The sequence below is a fragment of the Lissotriton helveticus genome, chromosome 3_1, assembly GCF_964261635.1.
Source record: "Lissotriton helveticus chromosome 3_1, aLisHel1.1, whole genome shotgun sequence".
In the NCBI taxonomy this organism is placed as follows: Eukaryota; Metazoa; Chordata; class Amphibia; order Caudata; family Salamandridae; genus Lissotriton; species Lissotriton helveticus.
In genome coordinates, this window is record NC_136061.1 from 1,458,947,663 (window position 1) to 1,458,972,457 (window position 24,795).

Consider the following 24,795-nt stretch of genomic DNA (forward strand, 5'->3'; position numbering starts at 1 on the left):
CTCCCCACTCACACATACAGGTGCAGGCATGGGAAAGAGTGACATTGTGACACCCACACTCCCTCGCCCTGGAGTCAGCTTGTCTGTCAGTGTTTGACACAACCCCACACCCTCAGGCATATACTGCAGGAGCACAACTACACGTCTGACACCCTCTGCCCACGGCTACCTTCTTGGCGACTTACCACGACATTGGGACCACCAAACAGCCTTGGTACTGTGCCAGCGCCTCGTCCACAAGGACCTCTAGCTCCTCGCTGGTGAATGGAATGGCGCGGATCTTCTCCGTCCTTGCTATTCCTGTGGACATGCAACACCTGTGGCGGAAGTGAGTTGTGAGGGGTCATAGGCAGCAGGCTCAGGAGGCAGCAGCAGGAGAGGGTCCCAGGCAGCAGGCTCTTCAGGCAGCAGCAGGAGAGGGTTCCAGGCAGCAGCCTCTTCAGGCAGCAGCAGGAGCGGGTCCCAGGCAGCAGGTTCTTCAGGCAGCAGCAGGAGAGGGTCCCAGGCAGCAGGCTCTGTGAGCAGTGGAAATGTGAGGCTCACTCCCACAAACTTATAACCCCCTGGGGTAGTCTGTAAGCTGCAAAGCAGCATCAATTGGTTGTCCAGGTCTGCCTCTTTCAAAATCATCCAATGACTGCCTCAGTGTTGGCAGAGCACACCTTCTGCGTTTTTCAAATCTGCATCATGCCACCGCGATCATCGCTCCCATTGGCTGTAGCAATGCTCCATGGCGGTGATGCCCCGCCGGTGCCCGGGGTGCGCTACCGCGATGGTGCATCATTCAAATGCATCCAATGACCGCCTCCGCGCTGGCAGAGCACACCTTCCGCGTTTTTCAAATCTGCATCAAGCAACCGCGATCATCGCTCGCATTGGCTGTAGGCAATGCTCCATGGCGGTGATGCACCTAGGGTGCCTGGGGTGCGCTACCGCGATGGTGCATAATTCAAATGCATCCAATGACCGCCTCCGCACTGGCGGAGCACACCTTCCGCGTTTTTCAAATCTGCATCATGCCACTGTGATCACCGCTCCCATTGGCCGTAGGCAACGGGGGTGCCCGGGGTGCGCTACCGCGATGGTGCATCATTCAAATGCATCCAATGACCGCCTCCGCGCTGGCGGAGCACACCTTCCACGTTTTTCAAATCTGCATCATGCCACCGCGATCATCGCTCCCATTGGCTGTAGGCAATGCTCCATGGCGGTGATGCACCGCGGGTGCCCGGGGTGCGCTACCAAGATGGTGCATCATTCAAATGCATCCAATGACTGCCTACACGCTGGCGGAGCATGGCCACCGCCATGTACACATGTCCATGTGCCAATGGCTTCCGCACTTGTGAAGGGGGTGGTGCTGGTGCCACACCGCCGGGGACAGGCGGTAGGTACCACGATTCATACGGCGGAGCATGGCCACCGCCATGTACACATGTACATATGCCAATGGCTTCTGCACTTGTGAAGGGGGTGGTGCTGGTGTCACACCGCCGGGACAGGCGGTAGGTACCGCGACTCATATGGCGGAGCATGGTCATCGCCATGTACACAGGTCCATATGCTAATTGCTTCCGCACTTGTGAAGGGGGTGGTGCTGGTGTCACACCACCGGGGACAGGCGGTAGGTACCGCTATTTTCATAACCATTCATGGCTATGTCAATCCTGAACACTGTTTCAGTACACAGCAGCAACATGGTGAAGGGCACATCATTGTACACACAATGCCATACTTCCATGTCATCCACAGGTGGACGCACGTTCAGTGTGACACACATTGGTCTGTGGTCCCTGCCATGTTACTTATGCATTTCATGGCTGATGATGCTTGACACTCTTGAGCTGGTGTTCATGATGTGGTACTAATCAATTTGTAGTGGGTCAGTGATGACCTTAACAAGGCTTGAGTCACTGCATTGTATCTTATCAGACTGGTGCATTCACAACAGCTCATGCACACAACTGAACGTTTTCCTGATACTGTGATCATGGTGTCGATGGATGTGTGCAGAGTTTACATGATGCATTGAGGTGTGACAGGTACAAGAGATGGGTATGATACAGACATGGTACTTTCCTTACTTACTTGGCGGATGTTGTAGCACCTTGCTTGCACAGGTGAATTGTGTTCTCCAGTATGTGCACATTCACATTCTCTGGTGTGTTTGTGGCCCTTGTGTATTGTCAGTGGAGAGGTGTGCCCCCTGTGTGTATCAAAAGGCCAGCCATGTAACCTTGTGTGCCATGCATCTCTCAGGCAGTCGATGTTTTTCCATGCTATCATTGATGGTATGTGCTGTGACCATCTATGATGGTTGTCACTGACATTTCGAATTTTACATCTCAACTAGGAGGAGGCCAAATCTCCTACGTCACCTGACAGTGCTGGAGGACATGGAGAATCAGGCAATAATATGGAAATACCGCCTGGATAGACCAACACTGAAGATCCTGTGTGATCTATTGGAGCCCCACCTGCAGCCTCGCCGCCACTTTCCAACGGCATTCACACCCACATACAAGGTGATGGCAGCACTCCACTTCTTTGCGACAGGTTCCTTTCAGGAGACCGTGGCTAGCGCTGGAGGGATGTCGCAGCCCATGTTTAGCATGGTGCTGAGGGATGTTCTTGCTGCCATGATGCTGTATCGGACTCGGTACATCCATTTCCCTAGGGGAGGAGAATTGCCTGCCGTGAAGGGGGACTTCTATCCCTTTGGGCGCATCCCACATGTTGTTGGTGCCATCGATTGCACCCATGTAGGTCTGGTGGCACCACAGGCGATGGAGCACATTTATAGGAACCGCAAACATTATCATTCCATCAATGTGCAGGTGGCGTGCCTTGCGGACATGACCATTTCTCATGTATGAGCGAAGTATCCAGGCTCGGCGCATGATTCGTACATCATGAGGAACAGCATGGTGCCACGGATGATAGAGAATCTGCATCCCGAGCGTGCTTGGATTGTGGGTGAGTATGCCTACTTATATGGCGTGCTGTGTGTTACCTTATGCACTCTGGCTGTGCAACATTGCAATGAGTGTTTGTCATTCACAGGTGACTCATATCTCAGTAGGTCATGGCTGTTGAGCCCCCTCAGGAATCCCAGGACCCCGGCTGACATCCGCTACAATGAGGCCCATGGCAGGACCCGACAGGTAATCGAACTGACTTTTGGCCTGCTGAAGTCAAGATTCCGCTGCCTTGACAGGACCGGAGGTGCACTGGCATACTCGCCTGGGAAGGTGTGCAAGATCGTTGTGGCATGCTGTATGCTGCACAACCTGGCCATCCACAAGAGGGTCCCCCTTCTCCTGGACGATGGTGAGGAACCAAGGCTCCCCCCTGCTCAAGGACCTGAGTCTAGTGATGAGGACAGTGGAGAGGAGGAAGGAGTAGACCTGCACCAGCAGCTCATCGACCGCTACTTCACTTGAAGGTGGGTGACGAGGTACAACGTGTACATTGTCTGGTGTGGTTGCTGTTGTTGTGAAGGGCTATGCGCGGATGTAACCGACAGGCACAAGTTCAGTCACCTGTGTGTGGTAAATGTGACATTGACGTTCCATATGGGGACGAATGCTGGACCCTATTTGTTCACACCTGCAGTCTATTGTCTAGTATGCCTGTTGTATCTTGTGTATGTTTTGTGTAGTGTTCTGCCTGTGATGCCACAATGTGAACAGCGACTATTGTTCTGTTGTGTCTCCCTAGGTGCTACAGATGAATCATGCACTACAAACTGTACAGCATTTGGACACATCATGGACCTTGTCAACATTGTAAATATTGCACTAAATACAAGACTGCACAAAATCTGCTGCGTCAGGTATTTTATTTTGACAGTGGACATGTGATTTGTGCGGGAATATTTACATGACAGTGGGGAATGAGCAGTGAGTTGACAGTCCCGTTCGATGAGATGCAAGAGTAGAGTCCACATGGATGTGTTTACCCAGTCCAACAGACAGGTGCCATTGCCAAGGAAATGTGGGGAAAGACAGTCCAAACAGTCAATGTAGTATGGAAGAGGGTTGTCATCACAGCTGGCTCCGTGACTGGCGTGTGGCAGGTGCTTTGCCTCCGGAAACTCCCAGGCTCTTCTTTGGACTCCCCCTGGATCTTTTTGGCGGGGGGGCCTGCTGAATGGCCAGCGGCGTGCGGGGACTCACCCCTCTCTGTTGGCGCAGGGGAGGATGGTGCACTGTCATCCTGTGGCACAACAGGAGGGGACGGAGGTGGTGGTTGGGACACACGCCTGTCCCTCTGCAACGCCTCTTGCTGGCCCATGAGGTCCACCATCTGTCCAAGGCGATTATCGATGGACCTCATCAGCAGGATGAGCTCCCTTAAAAGTTCATCCGACCGGCCACTTTGTCCCTGGACCTCTTGGTATTCCTCCACTACTCTGGTGAAGTGGTCCAGGGATGGTGTCCACTCCTCCCGAGGTCTGTTGGTGACCCTGGCCCTCCCACCTGCTCTGCTGCCACGGACCTCTTGCCTCGCCACTGTGGGTCCACGCACTCTCTCCCTGCCCTCAACAGTTTTTGCTGTGGCCTGGTCGTCCCTGGGGCAGGGAGGGTGCTGCAGGTGGTACTGGTGGTACTAGTGGTAGCGTTGGTGGCGGTGGTGGTGGCTGCGGTGGAGGCAGAGGCTGTGACAGCAGGGGTCGGCTGTGCTGTTGTTGCAGCAGACGTGGTGGTGGGGAGTATGGGGGCCTGGGACCTCTGGGTCTGTGGCACACCAGATGGGCCGGGCTGGAGCTCATCGTCCAAACTGTCCTGGGAGTTCACATCTGAGAGTCCATGTGCCGGGGGTGTAGACTGGCTCTGCTGGTCATTGGTGTGGTCCTCAGCAGTGAGTTCTTCATCACCTGTGGATTAGATGGGGAATGGTCAGTGTTGGGCACTGTGCAAGTATTGTGTCAGCTGCGTATAAACGACTGTCTGTACACTACACAAATATGAAGTACCAGTAGTACAATTCATGACAACACTGTGTGTAGTTTCATAGTGCAAAGGGACATCATTTACTCATACATGTTGGATCTCGATGCATTGTATGCAATTGTTGCTGTGTTTAGGAATGCAGGTCTACCACACACACACACATCAGGAAGAGTCAAGATAGCTACCTACCTGTTAGGTGAGGGTGAAGAGTGCAATGGCTGACACATGCTCCTGGGTGAGGGAGGCCTCCATGCTGCTGGAGTGTGGGCCAGGGGGCATGCTGTGAGTAGTGATACAGGCCTCCCTCCCCCAAACACCCTCCAAGTGAAGATGGCTACCTACCTGTAAGTTTGTTTGTTGAACTGTACAATGGCTGACACTTGCTCCTGGGTGGGGGAGGCCTCCATGCTGCTGGAGTGTGGGCCAGGGGCATGCTGGGAGTAGTGATACAGGCCTCCGACCCCCAAGCAGTGCTCCAATACAAGATGGCTACCTACCTGTAAGTCTGTTTGTTGAACTGTGCAATGGCTGACACATTCTCCTGGGTGGGGGAGGCCTGTATCCTGCTCAGCTGTGGGACAGGGGGCATGGTGGGAGTGGTAGTGCAGGCCTCCCTCAAACAGACAGACATCACAAGCAAGATAGCTACCTACCTGTTCGGTGAGAGTGAAGAGTGCAATGGCGGACACCTGCTCCTGGGTGGGGGAGGCCTCCATGCTGCTGGAGTGTGGGCCAGGGGGCATGCTGGGAGTAGTGATACAGGCCTCCATCCCCCAAACACCCTCTAAGTGAAGATGGCTACCTAACTGTAAGTTTGTTTGTTGAACTGTGCAATGGCTGACACTTGCTCCTGGGTGGGGGGGCCTCCATGCTGCTGGAGTGTGGGCGAGGGCGCATGCTGGGAGTAGTGATACAGACCTCCCACCCCCAAGCAGTGCTCCAATACAAGATGGCTACCTACCTGTAAGTCTGTTTGTTGAACTGTGCAATGGCTGACACATTCTCCTGGGTGGGGGAGGCCTGTATCCTGCTCAGCTGTGGGACAGGGGGCATGGTGGGAGTGGTAGTGCAGGCCTCCCTCAAACAGACAGACATCACAAGCAAGATAGCTACCTACCTGTTCGGTGAGAGTGGACAGTTCAATGGCTGACACTTGCTTCTGGGTGGGGGAGGCCTGTATCCTGCTCAGCTGTAGGCCAGGGGGCATGCTGGGAGTGGGAGTGCAGGCCTCCCTCCCTCCCCCATGCAGGCCTCCTAAGCAAGATGGCTAGCTACCTGTTGGGTGAGGTGGACAGTATAATGCTGTTTAGGTATTGCAAGGTAGTACTTCTCAGTTTGTTGTTTGGCATTTGTTTGTACTCCCCTGGCTACTCCTGTGAGACTCTCAGGAAGCAGTATGGCAAGCACCTTCTCCTCCCATGGTGTGAATGTTTTCGGTGGGATGGGAGGGCCACTGCCAGTCACGTTCGCCAGCGTCCAGTTCTTGCTCCTCCTCTCCTTGACAACCCTCTTGAGATCATGCCACCGCTTCATGATCTCCTTCTTGGATCTTGCGGTGGTCCCTACTGCATTCACCCTTTGGACTATCCTTTCCCACATTTATGTCCTCGTGGCTAATGGTGTCTGTTGGACCAGGCTACCAAACAGTTGTGGCTCTACTCTCACAATCTCATTGACCATGACTGTCAACTCAATCTCGGTGAATTTGGGCATTTTTTGTGTTGTCATGGTGTGTGGTGGTTGAGGTGTTTGTGGGTACAGGAGGGTGGGTGCAGGGGTATGGTGTTGAGGTGTGAGGTGTGTTGTGTGCTGGGGGATTGTTTGTCCTGGTGTAATGGTGGTAGTGATAGTGGTGGTGGATGTGTGTTTGTGCTGTGCTCTTTTGCCTCTCCTGTCAGATGTGGTGTATGGCCTTCTCTTCTGGAGTGTTGCAAAGGATTGTGGTCAGTGAAGGGGGTGGCTTTATACTCAGCTGTGTGGGTGTGTCCAAGTGGAATTTGAGTGTCAAGTGTGTTGTGGGAGTTGTTCGGGTTTTTTAATATTTTTTTGGGCTTTATTTGTTTTATTTGTATGTGTCTTATGTATTTGGGGGCATGGCTGAATTTATTTGTGCACTGTTTGGCATAACTGCGGTGTTTTGGCATCCACCACCATGTTTTTCATGGCCCGTCCGCTGCGGTGTCTATGCTGCAGCTCTTCCGCTATTTTTCCCATTCACTCCTGTGTGCAACCGCAGTGGTCGGTAACAGCGGTCCCAACCGCGACACCCTCGGGGTTATCTTAATTTCCTGTGCGGTGTGTTCGCTGTCCTTGCAGCGGGTTGGTGCTTTTCTGACTACCGCGGTCGGTTTTTGGCCATCACCGCCCGAATCGGACGGCTTTGCTTGGCCCGCTACCACCGCGGTTGGTCTTTAGTGGCGGTTGATCCTAATGTGGCCGCCGGTGTATCCGCGGTGCAGGCGGGTGGTTGATTTCCGCCTCCATGGCGGTCGGGGTGGTTTTCCGCACGCTATCCTAATGACCCCCATAGTCTCTAGGGGATTTTACGGTGCAGCTAGCAGAACTCAAAGTCCTAATACTGGCACTACAAAGTACGGATCCCAAATTCCCCACCCTTATAGTGTGTGATTCATACTACTGTGTCCAGTCCTATAACGAATCTTCACTATTGGGGCCAGAATGGATTTTGAGATTCCAAGGGTTGCACAATTAGCCACAAGCTACTTTGGGAACAGGTGGCGAACCTGAAAGAATGCTTGCCACGGCCTCATTTTATCCATACATTAAGACATCAGCAGGTTGGCGTTCACGTTGAAGGGAATTCCATGACTGATGAAGCCACCAAGGCAACAGTTTGCACTGCTACCATTACTGTAATCACTCATTCAGCACGAGGTTAGACATATACATCATGATGGTCATCAATGCTGCTCGCAACTACACCCACCTGCCAAAAGACTTTCCTCTCAAGTACTCCTACAAGTTAGATGCACAAAACATTCTCTATGCTCAGATTCCAGGAGTGGGGGATGGAGTAATGCCAAACGCTGAATGCAGATTGTGTTCAATGCAAGCCGCACATGAGGGTCTGGGTTCAGCACACACAGGGGTAACTGCTACAGTCTCGTTACCATAGCAGCGCTATTGGTGGCCAGGTCTAACAAAGCAGACCAAGGACTTTGTTCTTAAATGAGACATCTGTGAACAGATGAAAGGCTCAACCTTAGCATATCCACCTTAGACACCACTATTGTTCTCAGACAAGCCTCTGGTGGTAGTTTATTTGGATCACTGCAGCCCCTGACACTCAAATGGGACTTACAATTACACCTTGGTGACAGTGGATTCATGCTCCAGTTTCCTGTTTGACCACAGCGCTCGGCTGACCCTCAAACTTTTATAAAGGATTTGCAAGTCTTCATCTGAACATACACAATGACAAAACTACATTTTGACCAGGGCCCGGCGTTTTGCTCTTGGGTTTACAAAGAAGCCATGGGGAGTTTGGGTGTGGCGTTGCAGTACTCCTTCCCCAGCATCCCGTGGGAAATTCAGTAGTTTAGAGGAAAAACTATGACTTAAATCAATCCTTTACAGCATGGGTATTAGGCTCGAATGACAGTTGGGTCAATCACCTATATGGCGTCCAGAAGGCACTCAATAACATGCCAAGAAAATCTGTGGGGGGTAATTCTCCTTATAAACTCCTGTAAGGTATGAGAATGTGGGTGCCAAACCTTGATATCATCTACACAGTGGCGGCGGAAAAATCTTTTGACATCAATGAACATTTGGCTGTTTTACAAGAACTCGATGAATTCCGGGGCGCTAAAAGCAACGTCCAAGTAAAACGCACCACCACCTGAGAAGTGAAGGTCATACCGGCAAGACCTGCCTGGGTCCCGAAGATTGGGAACCTGGTCAGAGAAAAAACTGTGAACAAGAATGAATTTGGACCATGTTACAGAGCACGTGTACCTGTCCTAGCTGTTGTAGGTTCTAGTACTGTACTTCTAGCCTTTTCAGGTGGCAGAGACAAAAGGTTTGTCTCCATTGAGCTGATCATTTTACACAATGTTGTTAATTCTCAACAGTAGGCTACATGGGCTCCTGGCTAGCTGCCATACTCCTTTGGATACCGTTCAGGAAATTCAGATGGAAGCTTTAATAACTACAGAAGATTCCCCTGTCCAAAGAGAAGCTGTAAACAGCCATGAAGTATTAATTCTTCTTGTTGAAACAAGTACAACTGTACAGTCAACGAGTACAGAAAGCTCAATTTGGAAAATTGACACCATCTATATGAATGTAAGCAAAAAGAACAATTGATGGACAGAATGCTGAACAATGCAAACATTCACTGCCAGTCATAAAGATCTGGTTTAATGTAATGTAATGTAAGGAGTACGTGTATAGGTCAACTGCCACCCAACGGGTATCCTGGCGCTTAGATTACCAATCAGCCACTGTGTGTATCTAATCAGAGTTATGTAAGGATTTCATCTCTGGGAAACGGTCTAGTTTTCAATTCCTTCCTAAAATGTGACAGAATGTTAAGTTGTCTAAGCTCAAGAGGCAGTGCATTCCAGAGTCTGGATGCTGTAAAGCTAAAAGATCTGCCACCCATTCGACCTTTATTAACATGGGGGATACAAAGCAAGCCGGCAGAGGAAGTACGCAGGCATCTAGCAGGAGAATGCCAATAGAATTTCCTCTGTAGCAACTTAGGCCCTGTTTTATGTACTGCCCTGTGAACGATATAGAGTGCCTTAAATTGGACTCTTTGCAGAATGGGCAGCCAGTGTAGATCCTTTAGGGCAAGTGTAGCAGAGGCTCTGCGTGGCCCACTTAGCGCAAGCTTAGCCGCCATAATCTGTACCCTTTGCAATTTTTTTATCAGGGAGGTTGGGGCACCCAGAAGAAGTGCATTGCAGTAATCTACTCTGCTTAGAACGATACTCCGTACCACTTGGAGTCGAGCTGAAGCAGGTAAAAACAGGAGTATTTTCAGGAGAGCTCGAAGCAAAGATAAACAGGTGTTCACAGTTTTATTTACTTGAGAGTCCAGTTGTAGATTACTGTCTATTAACACTCCTAGGTTATGCACTGTCTTAACGGGCATTGGGGGATTGCTAGCAGAGACTGGCCAAAAATCTACTTGAAGAGGTCAAGGAATTTTACCTGCAGCACAGCAGAGTACTTCAGTCTTATCCCCATTAAATTGTAACGAGTTCTCTTTCAGCCATTCCGCTGTTTTACGCATACAGCTGTGGAATTTCTCCAGAGGCACTGCTTTGTTGCCCTCAAACTAGAAGATGAGCTGAGTGTCGTCTGTATAATTTATGACATCAATGCCAAAGGATTTCATCAGTGCGATAAGTGGGCAAAGATAGAGGTTGAAAAGAATTGGGCTAATAGCCGAGCCTTGTGGGACCCCATGATTGACGCATCTATTCTGAGATGTAAATGGCTGCAAGGTCACTGCCTACTGCCTGTTTCAAAGATAGGACTGCAGCCAGTCCCGAGCCCTACCCACAACACCCATCTTCTCCAATCTCTTAATCAAAGTCCGATGGTTAACCGTAACAAATACGGCCGACATGTCAAGCAGGACTAAAATGGCTACTTGATCACTGTCAGTCCGCATTCTCAGGTCATTCAAGACAGCCACCAAGGCAGTTTTCGTACCATGTTTTGGGCAAAACACAAATTGGACTTCATCCAGCAGATCATTATCCTCTGCAAATTTTGAAAGAGATTTACTCACTAATCTTTCCAAGATCTTAAACGGATACGGTAGCAGGGAGATGGGTCTGTAATTAGAGGGGCACTGGGGGTCCAGTGTAGCTTTCTTCAATAATGGGGAGACAACTGCCTTTTTCTAGCAGTCAGGCACAGTGCCATTAATTACGGACTAGCAACAGACTTGATAGAGATACGGAAAGAGCTCTATCAATCGTTATTTTGCTCACCTCGCAACCCCAGTTTGTAGACAGCCATATGCAATTCAGTCTTGACCCTGTTCCTCATGGGAACAGTCCAGCTCGAACTTCCAAGCCGGGTCCTCCCTGGAGCAGAAACAAGCGTTCTTGGACCGATTTTGGGGCAACACCCCTCATCAAACAGGCTAGCTTGAATCTAGTTGGACAGTGAGCACTGGACCCACATCCCGGCATACTCTTCCCACTTAGGGTTACTAAAGGCCACTGAACAATTGAGGGACAGAATGCTGAACAATGCAAACATTCACCCCCAGTCACAAAGTCTGGGTTTAATCCATCCTTCTTTTGCTCATCAAGCTTCCCCAGTTTGGACCCAGCCAAATGCAAATCCGTTTTGACCCTGTTCCTTATGAGAACAAAACAGCTCGAACTGCCTAGCCAGGTCTTCCCTGGACCAGAAACAAGCATCCTGGGACAGGTTTCAGGGAATCACCCCTCATCAGCCAGGCTATCTTGAATCCAGTGGCGCAGTGAGCACAAGACAAATAGAGTCATCTCCCAGGTCAACAAAACCTGCTGAGCAGCCAAAAATATACCAGACGGCCTCTGGCTACTTCATGCATTATGACAACTTCTCACCGGGTTCAAGTGAACCTGAGCTATCACCACAGCCTCTCCCTTTCAAACAACGAGTATATGCTCTCTATCTGGCTCAAAAAGACATACTTTGTTACTCCTTAGTTACATCTCTGGATTACAATTGGATTACGTTTCCTGGACTTTTGGACTGGTTTGGTAATTGTCTTTTTCCTGCTTCTGAATGGACACTATCTCCCTGAATGCGCTACAGTACAACTTGTGATCTTGGATCTGAAACCTCATGCATCATCGCATCATGAATTAAGGGACATGTCCCTGGTGAACTTTAAAACAGTTCTAGTTCCGGAAGGAGAAGGATTAGTGAGCAACAGGGAATCGTATGATGTGTATGTTCCAAATGATCTTTTACAAATACCATATTTGTTTCAAATGTCCTTAAATTATATCATCAACTCTAGTACTTTCTCGGATGATTGGGACATTGAAACTGTGCACAATTTGCTTGCAGCTCTAAAGCAATCAGCTGCATTTTCTAATGATGAATTGTATGATGATACATCTAATTTTGGCAGCTTGTTCTTTAATCGACATGATTGTTACCATTTCCTACCAAAAGCTAATATCCCACATGCTGTTTATAATTATACCCTATGGGAACATTGGTCAACACTGCCAAAATGTAGTTCAAAAACATTTTCACAAAAGTTTGCTTCTTTTTCTGGTTTTGACACGTCAGACCCAGCCTCTTCTTATTACACGCTTGCACCTACACCATTAAAGAAGAATATGCTACCCAATACCAAGCTGATATACTCTTCTTCCTTTATTTCCCAACTGTCTGGAAGGACATCATGGATACAAAATCTGTCTGGAAGACAAAGGATTGGCAGGTTCAGGGAACTGAGGCCTTATTCAGAGAGTGCCTCATAACACATCAAATGAGTTTCATGAATAAAATAGTGCAACAAACTTCCTGTCTTGGAATAGCCAAGATACAGGCCTTGAACACACCTTGTATTCCCTCATTTTCATGTCTGTAGAACTGGCACAACTTAACACACTTCAGTGAGGATACACTAGATACCATGATATGTAATGGTTCCTTTGATTAATCAGACCCCAATGGGAAGGGATGGATGGTTTGGCGTATGTGCACACAAATGTGTGGCAATTTAGATTCTCGAGCAACACTGAAGAGTTTAGGATTGTTAGGTCAGATGAGCAATATGTACAATTAGAACACTCTGTAGTGGCGTCATTTAGTGTTGGGAAGTTGTGCCTTGATTGGCTAAAAACTTCAACACTTTTTCAGGTGAAGCAACACTTTTCCTTTCTTTCTGATAACATGGATCCCCGGGGGTTTTCTATTAGGTCCCCGGATGCCATGTCAAAAGCGCTTCTTGAATGGATTACACAACAAGCAGTGGATAATTTCTCAAATATAAGCTGCTGAGAGACTGTGCAAGACCAACAGGATTAATTTAGGAAAGGCTTTGGCTGTGGTTGACAAATATATTACCTCATTATTATTTAGAATGTATTCACTGACCAACATAGTGCCTTCTGCAATTGATATAATAAAGCAAGACATGTATATTTTACAGCATGGACAGTCACAGCTATGGTCCATTATAATACTAAGCTGGACGTTGCAAACATTATGTTCTGGCCAAGTGCCATGGCATTACATCAATGGTACAAATTTGTTTTTCCATATGATCTAATAGAAAGGTAGATAGTAATAGCACAAAGAGATACAAGATACACCATGTTGCACATTGGAGAAGTAGACCAATTACCTTCCCCGTGGCTGAAACACCATCCACAGACTGAATAATCCATGGTTACATCAGCCTATCTGTCACGACTTTCCAATTCCAATATTGTCTATAATACCAACAAGTAGGCAGATACAAAGCACTAGGGGAAGGTTATGTGCACGGGTACAGGGAATTACCATTCAGGTTTAGATGCAGGAATAGGGACATAGAAGTTTTCCTTAGTGGTTCAGACTGAGAGGATGCTTTGAGCGCATCCTTAGTTCGCAAGGAAATTTCTCTTCATGGAGAATGCAATGCTTCAGTTGTGAACTTGTCCTGTTATCTGAAGGGTTCCGCAGCTCCCATGATTCATTCGGTTTTCAAGTGCTCTCAAATGGGAGCTATTTGATGCTAAATGATCAAGGTTGCAGTAGAATGGAACCAGGCATCACTTATCTAGTAACGGTTAATTCCATAGTCACTTGTTGCACACAAGTACTGTTTCCTCCTACCCACACAGTTAGGGAGGCAACTCTATGGCCTTCGATTAATGTTCCCAACATACGCTTTGATTCTCTAAGCGAACTGAAAGCCATGCTTTTTCAAAAAGATGTGGCCTAACTTCAGCCAGAGAGACGTTTGACCTCCAGGTTGCAAGGTCCTCGTCTGAGATACAGACACTACTCTACACTAACTTCCCACTGTATTCTGGGGAGCTGGCCCACTGTATCTTTAATATGTCTGATTCAGAGGGAATAGTGCACTTTTAAAAATGTATTGACTCTGGACTGGTTAGCACCTTTCAGAGGATTTTCAGAGTTATACCATCTTTCATACACTCCATGTTGGGAAGCATTTTTAAGGGGCTCCCGCTTGCCCTGCTTCTTGTGGAGGGAATCCTGATTTACATTTTTATGCTCCACAATGGACATTCCAGTTCAACCCAGAATGGAGAGAGCACTGCTTGTGCTGAGATGCCGTTAGTGCATAATACACTTCTTCAACACACCTCTGCTTCGAGAACTGAATGAGCACTTGTTCTTGTCTTTCAGGCCTCTTTGGCCTCACTGTGTTCACCCTGTACTTCACTGTCTGCTTTGGAGCCAAGAATGTGTATTGAATCTATGCCTAGGTGCACAATCGGTTGCGCCACTAGACACTGAAGTACTGATGGACCTCTTCAAGGACCATTTGTAGTACTGTTGTCCCCAGCGTATTTCACAGCTGATGAATGCATTCTTTGAGCCACCCTGGGATGCTTTGGCTCCTACTGAAATGGACACCGGCTCTACGATACTCCTACAGGATGCAGTCTCTCCCTCAGGGCTGCACAAACCCATTTGCACATGCAAAAATGGGTGGTACATCTGGCCCTTTATGTGCTCCTCCAGATCTTTGAATGGATTAACATGGCATTCTGTAGGACCAATGTTTCTAACACAAAGACAGACTGCATACTTCTATTCTGTGATAATCTAAAAGGCATCAAGACTGCTATGAGTGGCTTAGATTACTGAGCCTGTTCTATCTGATGGCATGCATGTTTCAAATCCACAATAGAGTAGGAGTCTGTTGAACACTTTGGGAAAACACTCAGACTCTGAAGGCTTACAGCCATTTCCATAATAACTATCACAGTGTCTGGTGCACATGGATTGAGTGTGATCTTCTTCTAGGGGTGTGCCCTTCATATAAAAATGTCCCTATCAATTTCTGAAAGGAGGTAGTGTCTTTGGGGAAGAGAAGGGTCCTCTCAACGTTTAGTATCAATCTGTCATGCAGAATGAGGGCTAAAGGCTTGTAACTAGTAGGAGGGTAAGTATAAAACATGGCAGAAGGTGTATGGAGTGACATATCCTAGGCAACCTCTTGAGATGCCCACAGACATAGCGCACCCTGCAAATGGCAAACAATTAGTCCCCTGGGAAAGGTCATTGTTAGGCAGGCATAGGAAGGCCAAGGAGAGTTCTAAGGGGAAGGAAAAACTCAGGAGTAGAAAGTAAGGAGGAAATTGGGAGAAAAGGACGTACAGAGAGACCCCATCCTGTCATAGTAAATCTGGTAAGAAAGAGCTGAAAATGTTCCAAAAGACCGCTATCAGTGCAGGTAAGGGATGACCCCAGCTCTAGAACTCCACTGCAGCTACCTTTTAAACGCCCATCCAAAGGGAATATGTAGTATTTTCACAAATATAAAAAGATAAAGAACTTTTCCTCAAGGGACTTGGTTCTGATGGACTACAAGATTGCAGAAGGGACAGAGCTATCCTGTACACTGTTTTAGTCTGAGGAGGCAAAGGGTATAGTTGAAACCTCAGCACCTGCACTGGTAGCAAATGACATCTGCCTATACAAAGGTGCTGAGGTAGAGTACCAGTCAGCTGGGGGATGGTGGTTGTCCCCGGAAAACCAAATTTTTTGTTGAACATAGTAGGTTAAAATGCAACTAGGTAATCTAATTAGGTCCCTAGGCATAGGACAGAGAACATGTGCAAGAAGGAGCTGGTGGGAATGGGTCGCAAGAAGACTAGTGTACTTATCTTTTATATGTGTGCTTTTATGATTTTAATGTTTACAATCGAATAAAGCTCGTTCTGATTCTGATTCTGACTAGTGACCATTATGTTTCAGAATGATAAAGCCCGAGGCATCTTGATGTGATTAGACGAATATATGATGTTACAACAAATGCTATACAATGCATTCCATTACAACGCAGGCATTACAAGGACCAAATTGTTACATTGTATACCATTACAATGCAAGTCGTTACAACAACTTGCTGCAGGATTCGTTACAATGACTTGCTGTAGGGGCAGAAGGTGTTGGATTTAAAATCCAACACCTTCCCTACTGTTGCACAGGCTGGAGTTGGAATTGTTGTAAACAATGTCTCCGGATTAGACATCCCCACAATTCCTGGAGAAATGAGGGCCTCAGCTGCCAGTGGTCTAGTTCATGGGTAGGGGAGAGTCCCTCCCCCAAAGTCATACATGGTCGTCATACTTAATACTGAGTAATAAAGGAGCTGATGAGATTGATTATTAGGTGGTAGGGCATCTAATGCTGGGAAATGTCTTTGTATGGAACCTTCATGTGTTTAAATCTTTCATGAAAACGGGAAACTATAGAGAGGTTCTGAGTAATTGCCTTGTATTGTTTCTCCAGGAAACCTGGCTGTTAGAGTGCCCAGTTGTCCCCATGGCACTAAATGACAAGGCCTCGACTAGAGGAACAGCTGTAGGTGGATTACTACTCCTGCCATCTGTCCTTTGTGGGAGGAAAGTAACAAAGATGTACACTGCTTGTGCTGGGGTACATGCCTGATTAATTGACATGCTTAATGATGTTGCAGAGTTTAGACAAATGGTCTGTCTAAACATATATGTCCCACCAGTTTGCTCCATGCCTGAGTGTCAACTGTTAAACTTGGTTAATGATGCGCAACAATTGTCACTGGAATATGCTGATGCTCTCTTTGTTAGAGGGGGGAGGACTTCAATGAGAAATCAGCATTTGAAGTGTTTGATTACTCCTTGATGAAGCAGCTGTTGGTATTAAATATTCCAACTTTACTTTCCCAGCAAGTTCCACCAAAGAGACGTGAAGTTTCTGCCTTGCTTAGTTTAGCAGAATTTGATTAATGTTAATGGACAGTGGAATGAGGATATCCTTGCCGCCAGAACCTTTAGAAATGGTAACAGTTGTATGCCCATTGATTACCTGTTTGTGCCAATTTACTAGTTTCATCAGGTAAAAGAGTTAGAGTTCTTGGTTTAGAGCCTAGTGATCACTATGCACTTAGCCTGGAGTTTACAGATTCATTTGTGTCTTGAGTAAACATAACCCTGCTTCCCTGAGGAAGTTTAACATAAAAGAATGCAGGTTTTGATCTTGGATTACTCACTTCAGGCTCAATCTCCAATTGAATTTGATCTCCTATACATAAAAGTAGGAGATACTGGGATTGGTTGGTACAACAGATTGAAAAAGCAATTATTAGCCCACTTCAGACTATCAAAGGTTGGTTTAAAGCCTGTTTCTGGTAATAGAGAAAAGGGGAATGACTGGCTTGGAGATGATTGTTGGGAGAGAAGAAGGACTATAAATAAGTGTTGATGACGCTTTAATTCAAATACAAATACTGCAAGTATAAGAGAAGCAATGGAGACTTCAAAAATTGCATATCACAACCAGGTCGACTCGCCCGAATCCATTTTTGGACGGCACTCCCCTTGAGAGAGTGAAGACTTTTGAGTATTTGGGCATAACCCTCTCGAAACATCTGGAATGGGATAACCAATTAGCTAAGGCATCCCTAAAGTTAACCCAAGTAGCGGGGGGGATACTGAAATTGCAGAGTGTCCGAGTTTAAACCAGCTGCCCCTGTTATCGAAATTTACAAAGTACAAGCCAGGGCGGCCTCCCTCTATGGGGCTGAACTTTGGGGGCACCATAAGCCTGCCAACCTCATGAAGGTAGAGCATACATTCATGAGGAATTTGGTGGGACTTCCACCTAGTACACTGCTAGTGCCCCTTCGTATGGATCTAGGGTTACTTCCCATTGAGGAGGAAGTAGCCCTTAGGCCACTCATGTACTGGAGAAGACTATGGACAGTTTCTGAATTAGCCTCCTATAGAAATTAATTTAGGGAGGTGTGGGTAACGTTGAGTAGTAAAAAAACATTGTGCTTAGTCACATTAAGGCAATTAGTGTTAGGATTTAACATTGACTTGTGTGCTTCATTTTGGTTCCTACACTTTCTGTGGCCCCTTAGTGTCAAAGGGCCCGATGTAGGTAAATCCCATTTACCGATTTTGAAATACCGAATCTTACCGATTCGGTATTTTAAAATCGGTAAATGGGATGTAGGTCCCAACATCTGGATTCGTTACCGAATCCTTAACAATTCCTTAATTACCGATTTGGTAAATACCGAATCGGTAATGCCCATTCTTTCCTATGGGCTTTGAAGCCCATAGGAATGATTAGGCATTACCGATTCGGTATTTACCGAATCGGTAATTAAAGAATTCACAAGGGTGCAGGGGGTGTCACTTTGACACCCTCTAGCACCCCCAAAACGGCCATGTGTGCAATGTGGCACACAGACATGCCCTAAGGGCACGTCTGTCTGTCACATGGCACATGTGTACATGCACAGATGTGCATGTACACAGGAATCGGTTTTTTACCATGGATTTGTATTCCATGGTAAAATACCGATTCTGTAAGCCATGTGCTGATGGAACATGGGCTACCTACATTGCATTTTCGGTAATTTTAACGAATCGTTATCATTACCGAATCGGTAAATATTACCGACTCGGTAAATTTACCGATTCAGTAATGATAACGATTCGGTAAAATTACCGAAAATGTGCCCCTACATCTCCATAGCCCTTTACCGATCGGAAACGGACAAAAATCGGTATTTTCGGCCGATTCCGATCGGTAAAGGGCTACCTACATCTGGCCCAAAGCCCGTACTTTCTTGACACTCCCTAAGTGGAATAAGGAGGAGCAGAGCCCTCCCATCTTTGCTTGGCTTACTTTCCGGTGACCACGCCCCCTTCCCACTTCCTGGTTCCTGTTCGAGTTGTTGCTGGCGTCTGAGGGCTCTGTTGGAGTTCTGTCTTCTTGACGCTGTGCTACCTGATTGCCGCCCCTCTGCCACTTGATTTCTACCCCTTGAGTGTGCGTGTGGAGTCTGTACGGTAAAGCGGTATTCTTCGCCGCTCCTTTTTCTAGTGAACGCGACGCCCTGCTATTCCTCACGCATTTTGCGGGCGTAGTCGGTTCACTTTCTTCTATATTCTAGTTTTACAGCCTACGCTACCTCCTTTGTTTATTCCTTTTTTATTGGGCTTCCTATTGAGAGTGAGCGCTCCGCCCTATCTTCCTAGGGGCCGGGTGTCTCACCTCCTGAGTGGGTGCTGCTCCGCTGTACTCACCCCCTGTGCAGCCGGTCGGTGCCCCTCACTCCTTTTCTGTTGTTGTTGGTTTGTTTGTATTTGGTGTTTGGTGTTACTGCTCCGCTGTACTGGCCCCCTTAAGGCAGCCGGCCGGTTCACCTCACCTTCCCTTACCATTTGGTTTGCGTCAGAGGTGTGTTGAGTCCTTCGTGAGTCCTTATTTGGCCCCCTCCCTGTTGCCTGGACTCATCGTTGACGCTTGCCCGATCTACACTTGGGGTAAGATCCATAATTGATCACACTTGTCAATGTTTTATTGTGTTTCGAGTAAGCATAGGGATTGTGACTATTCATAACCTGCTCTTTGTTTCCTAGACTGGACCATCCCCGGAGACGCCTTCTACTATTTTTGTTACCCCTCGTATGAGGAGAGTGGTGGACACTCCTTGGGTAAATTCCCTCATACTTTTAGGAGACAGTAGACAGGAGTGACGTATACTTTGTTATCGCATTCCTGCTGCTGTGTCTTGGAGGTGGAGGGATTCTTCTTCGCTCCCGTGGAAGTTGGCCCTTCTCCTAACAGAAAGCCAAGCCCACGAATTATCCTTCCCCTGAGCGAGGATGAATCCTGACCCCGCCATGGAGGCTTCGGGCCCTGCCCCCCAGACCCTTACTATGGAGGATTTAATGGCAGCTTTTGTGGCCCTGCAGACAGAAGTAGGAAGATTAGGTACAGAAAACCAGAGACTAGTTGCAGAAGTCCATCAGTTGAGAACAGGCACCATTCCTAAAGTCCGCAAAAGCTATATTCAGCCTGCCAAAATCACACTGTCCCCAACAGAACAAGACCCAAGAGCTAGCACTGATCCTACGGCTTCCCCTGTTCAAGTCACGGTGAACACCCCGAACCCTGTGCCCTTAGCCATGCCCGAGAGGTTCACAGGAAATAGCTCCAAATACGAAGTTTTCATGAACCAATGCCAACTCCAGTTCTTGTGCAAAGCTGCGTCCTTTCCTGACGATTCTGCTAAGGTAGCGTTCATCATATCCTATCTAGTCGGGAATGCAGCAGAATGGGCTGTGCCGCTAGTACAGAATAACGATCCCTTGTTGTATGACCTCGATCAGTTTAAAGAGAAAATGCGAAGTCTTTTTGCTAAACATGCCTACATGCAAGCTAGTGACACGGAGTTACTCAACCTTCGACAAGGTTCGAAGGATCTGCTCTCTTATATAACGCAATTCAACCGCTTGGTAGCCGAAACTCACTGACCCGAAGACAAGAGAACCTCTTTGTTTTACAGGGGGCTATGTGAGGAAATAAAAGACCTGCTCTCCCAGATAGTAAATCCCCCAGAGGACTGTGCTTCCTTTATCGACCTGGTAGTGAAATTAGACCATAGATTGCATGAGAGAAAAGGGGGAAGGCATCGCACTGTTGTGCCCAAAATGGTTTTCCACCGAACTGAGAAACCCATATCGAAAGATGCCCCGGAACCCATGCTAATAGGGGGAATTCGCGGGCCTCTATCCACGGAAGAAAAAGAGAAGAGAAGGAAACTTAACCTTTGTCTTTACTGTGGCAAAGGAGGGCATTTCGCTAGAGAATGTCCAGTGCATCCTAAAACCTCAAGGCAATCAGTAAGCAGTCTTTCAAGTTCGGAAAACTCGAAAGCTTGAGGAACAGAGAGGTCGATTCCTTAAGCTCAAAACATCCACAGATCTCCTCCAAACCAGTACTAGTGGTTAAGCATTTTATTGTACCCATTACTCTCACGTATTTGGTCAAAAGGCAATATACCATGTCAGTTCTATTAGATTCCGGAGCTACGGGAAATTTTTTTGACATCCAACTAGCCAAACAATTGGGGATTACCTTTGTAGCTAAACCTCAGCCTGAATCCATTTGGGCGGTGGATGGTTCCGAGTTATCCTCCGGAATGATTAGTTATCAAACTCCACCACTGACTATCGTGTTCAATAACGGACATTCCGAGAACCTTGTTTTTGACCTAATTGATGCCCCCAATTTTGGTGTCATCTTGGGAGTCCCATGGTTGCAGATCCACAACCCTGCTATAGATTGGGAAAAGAGAACGGTTACGTTACATTCTTCTTTCTGTAGAAAACACTGTTACCAAGAAGCCCGAGAACCAGACTTGCCGTTATTTTGTGCAGTACAAGCGGGGGTGGACTCATGTTTGCCTGACCAATATGCAGAGTATTCCAATGTATTTAGTGAACAGGAAGCTACCAAATTGCCTCCACATAGGAGCTATGATTGTAGGATCGACCTGATACCCGGTGCTGACTTACCCTGCAGTCGCATTTATGCCTTGACTCCCTCAGAAAACGAATATCTAAAAAACTATCTGGATGAAATGCTTGCCAAAGGATTCATCAGACCTTCCACGTCACCTGTTTCTTCCCCTTTGTTTTTTATTGATAAGAAGGAAGGCGGGCTCAGGGCGTGCTTGGACTACAGAGCCCTGAACAAGATAACCATAAAAAACAAGTATCCCCTTACTCTTATTCCTGTCCTTCTAGACCAGATAAAAGGGGCGAAAATATTCACAAAAATTGATCTCAGGGGTGCTTACCATTTGATTAGGATAAAACAGGGAGACGAATGGAAAACTGCCTTTCGTACAAAATATGGTCTCTATGAATATTGTGTAATGCCGTTCGGGTTATGCAATGCCCCGGCGGCATTCCAATATTTCATTAATGACATTCTGAGGGAGTACATCGATGTTTTCGTTATAGTTTATATCGATGATATTCTCATATTCTCCCACAACGAAACAGATCATGTAGAGCATGTCCAAAAAATATTACACAAGTTACAGGAGAATCAGTTATATGCCAAACTGGACAAAAGCACCTTTCATACCTCAGAAGTAGATTTCTTGGGTTTTACCATTAAACCTGGTGGCCTTCAAATGGACCCCAAGAAAGTTGAGGCATTGACACAATGGAAAAGTCCCACTTCAGTCCGAGAAATACAATCCTTTCTAGGATTCGCCAATTTTTATCGGCGCTTTATTGATCGGTTTTCTGACACGGTTTCCCCCATCACAAAACTATTGAAAAAAGGGGTACCGTTTGTTTGGACATTGGAGGCGGAACATGCATTTTGTGCCTTAAAAGAGAAGTTCACTTCAGCTCCTATTCTCCGGCACGCAGACAACTCTCAACCTTTTTATGTGGAGGCTGATGCCTCACAATATGCTGTAGGGGGTATTCTATCCCAACGAGACACCGATACTGGTCAAATGCATCCCATTGCCTACTTTTCCAAGACCTTACTGCCTGCAGAAAGAAATTACACCATAGGGGAGCGTGAACTGTTGGCCATCAAATTGTCCTTTCAAGAATGGCGACATCATTTGTTAGGGTCTCCTCATGTGGTCACCATTTATTCTGACCATAAAAATCTGCAATTCTTTAAATCGGCCAGAGCGCTCACACCCAGACAGATGAGGTGGCTATTGTTCTTCAGCGAATATGACTTCGTGATCACTTACAGGCCCGGCACACAACAGGGAAAAGCAGATGCATTGTCCCGTCTAGGACTAGATGACCGCCCCAACCGAGAACAACCACTTCCCATCATCCCTGAAAACAAGATCCTTGGGGTGGGGCAGAAAGACCACACACTTCTGGAGGACCTCCAAGGCCTACTAATCGCAATCCCATCGGATGAGTGGTTACAAAACCCTCTCCACACCATCAAGGAAGGGATCTATTACCATGACAATAAGATGTTTGTGCCTGCTTCACCCTTGAGACAAAGGATCATTGTATGGTGTCATAGTAGCCCTTTGGCCGGCCATACAGGTGGGCGTAAGACTCTTGAATTATGCCGCCGATGGTTTTGGTGGGATTCGTTGTCTCAAGATGTTTTGGAATATGTACACGCTTGAGCGATATGTGCCCGCCAAAAGGCTTCTCATTGTGCACCCACAGGGCTGTTAAAGCATATAGCCATACCCCCTGCACCCTGGCATACTATTAGTATGGACTTTATGACTGATTTACCACCATGTCAAGGCTATACCACCATTTACGTAGTGGTAGATCTGTTGTCCAAGATGAGTCATTTCGTTCCTCTCAAGAAAGTACCTTCCTCTAAAGAACTAGTGGCTGTCTTTTTGGACACAGTGGTGAAATTACATGGGCTGCCCACAGTTATCATCTCAGACCGCGGTCCCCAGTTTGTCTCTAAGTTCTGGAGAGGAATGTGTGAGGTGTTGGGAATTGATCACAGACTTTCTACCGCATATCACCCCCAAACAGATGGGCAAACCGAAAGAACTAACCAAACGTTAGAGCAGTTTTTGCGGTGTTTGTTAACCACTATTCCATCTACATGGGTTCAAGCCCTCCCTTTAGCTGAATTTGCTTATAATAATTCCAGTCATGCAGCCACCAAGGTCTCTCCCTTTTACTTCGTTCAAGCCCAACACCCTAGAATGCTCCCCATTGTCCTACCCCCTGATGACACAGTACCCGCTTTAAAGGAACAACATGCCCGCATACAGAGCACATGGGAAGCAGCCAAGACAGAGCTAGAAAAGGCTAAAGAAGCAATGAAGAGACAAGCAGATAAACATCGTAGAACTGAACCAGTATACGTGATAGGAGAGAAGGTGTGGCTGTCCACAAAAAACCTCAGAATGGAAGGGTCGAAAAAGTTCCAACCACGCTTCATAGGGCCCTACACAATAGAGAAAATACTCTCCCCTGTCACACTTAAACTCCAGCTACCCCCATGTATGAAAATCCATCCTGTGTTCCACAGTTCCTTGATCAAAAAATACATACCTTCCCTTGTCCCTGAAATCCCTCCCCCTCCAGTACAAATAGACGGAGAGACAGAATATGAAGTGAGCAAAATCTTGAACTCCAGACGAATCCGAGGTAAACTCCAGTACTTCATTGATTGGGTAGGATATCCCCCTGAAGAAAGGTCCTGGGAACCTGCAGAAAACATACATGCAGTGCGGTTGATCCGACAGTTCCACAGATTGCATCCCGCGAAGCCAGGTCCTGTAAATAGATCTTTAAGGAGGAGTACTGTTAGGATTTAACATTGACTTGTGTGCTTCATTTTGGTTCCTACACTTTCTGTGGCCCCTTAGTGTCAAAGCCCGTACTTTCTTGACACTCCCTAAGTGGAATAAGGAGGAGCAGAGCCCTCCCATCTTTGCTTGGCTTACTTTCCGGTGACCACGCCCCCTTCCCACTTCCTGGTTCCTGTTCGAGTTGTTGCTGGCGTCTGAGGGCTCTGTTGGAGTTCTGTCTTCTTGACGCTGTGCTACCTGATTGCCGCCCCTCTGCCACTTGATTTCTACCCCTTGAGTGTGCGTGTGGAGTCTGTACGGTAAAGCGGTATTCTTCGCCGCTCCTTTTTCTAGTGAACGCGACGCCCTGCTATTCCTCACGCATTTTGCGGGCGTAGTCGGTTCACTTTCTTCTATATTCTAGTTTTACAGCCTACGCTACCTCCTTTGTTTATTCCTTTTTTATTGGGCTTCCTATTGAGAGTGAGCGCTCCGCCCTATCTTCCTAGGGGCCGGGTGTCTCACCTCCTGAGTGGGTGCTGCTCCGCTGTACTC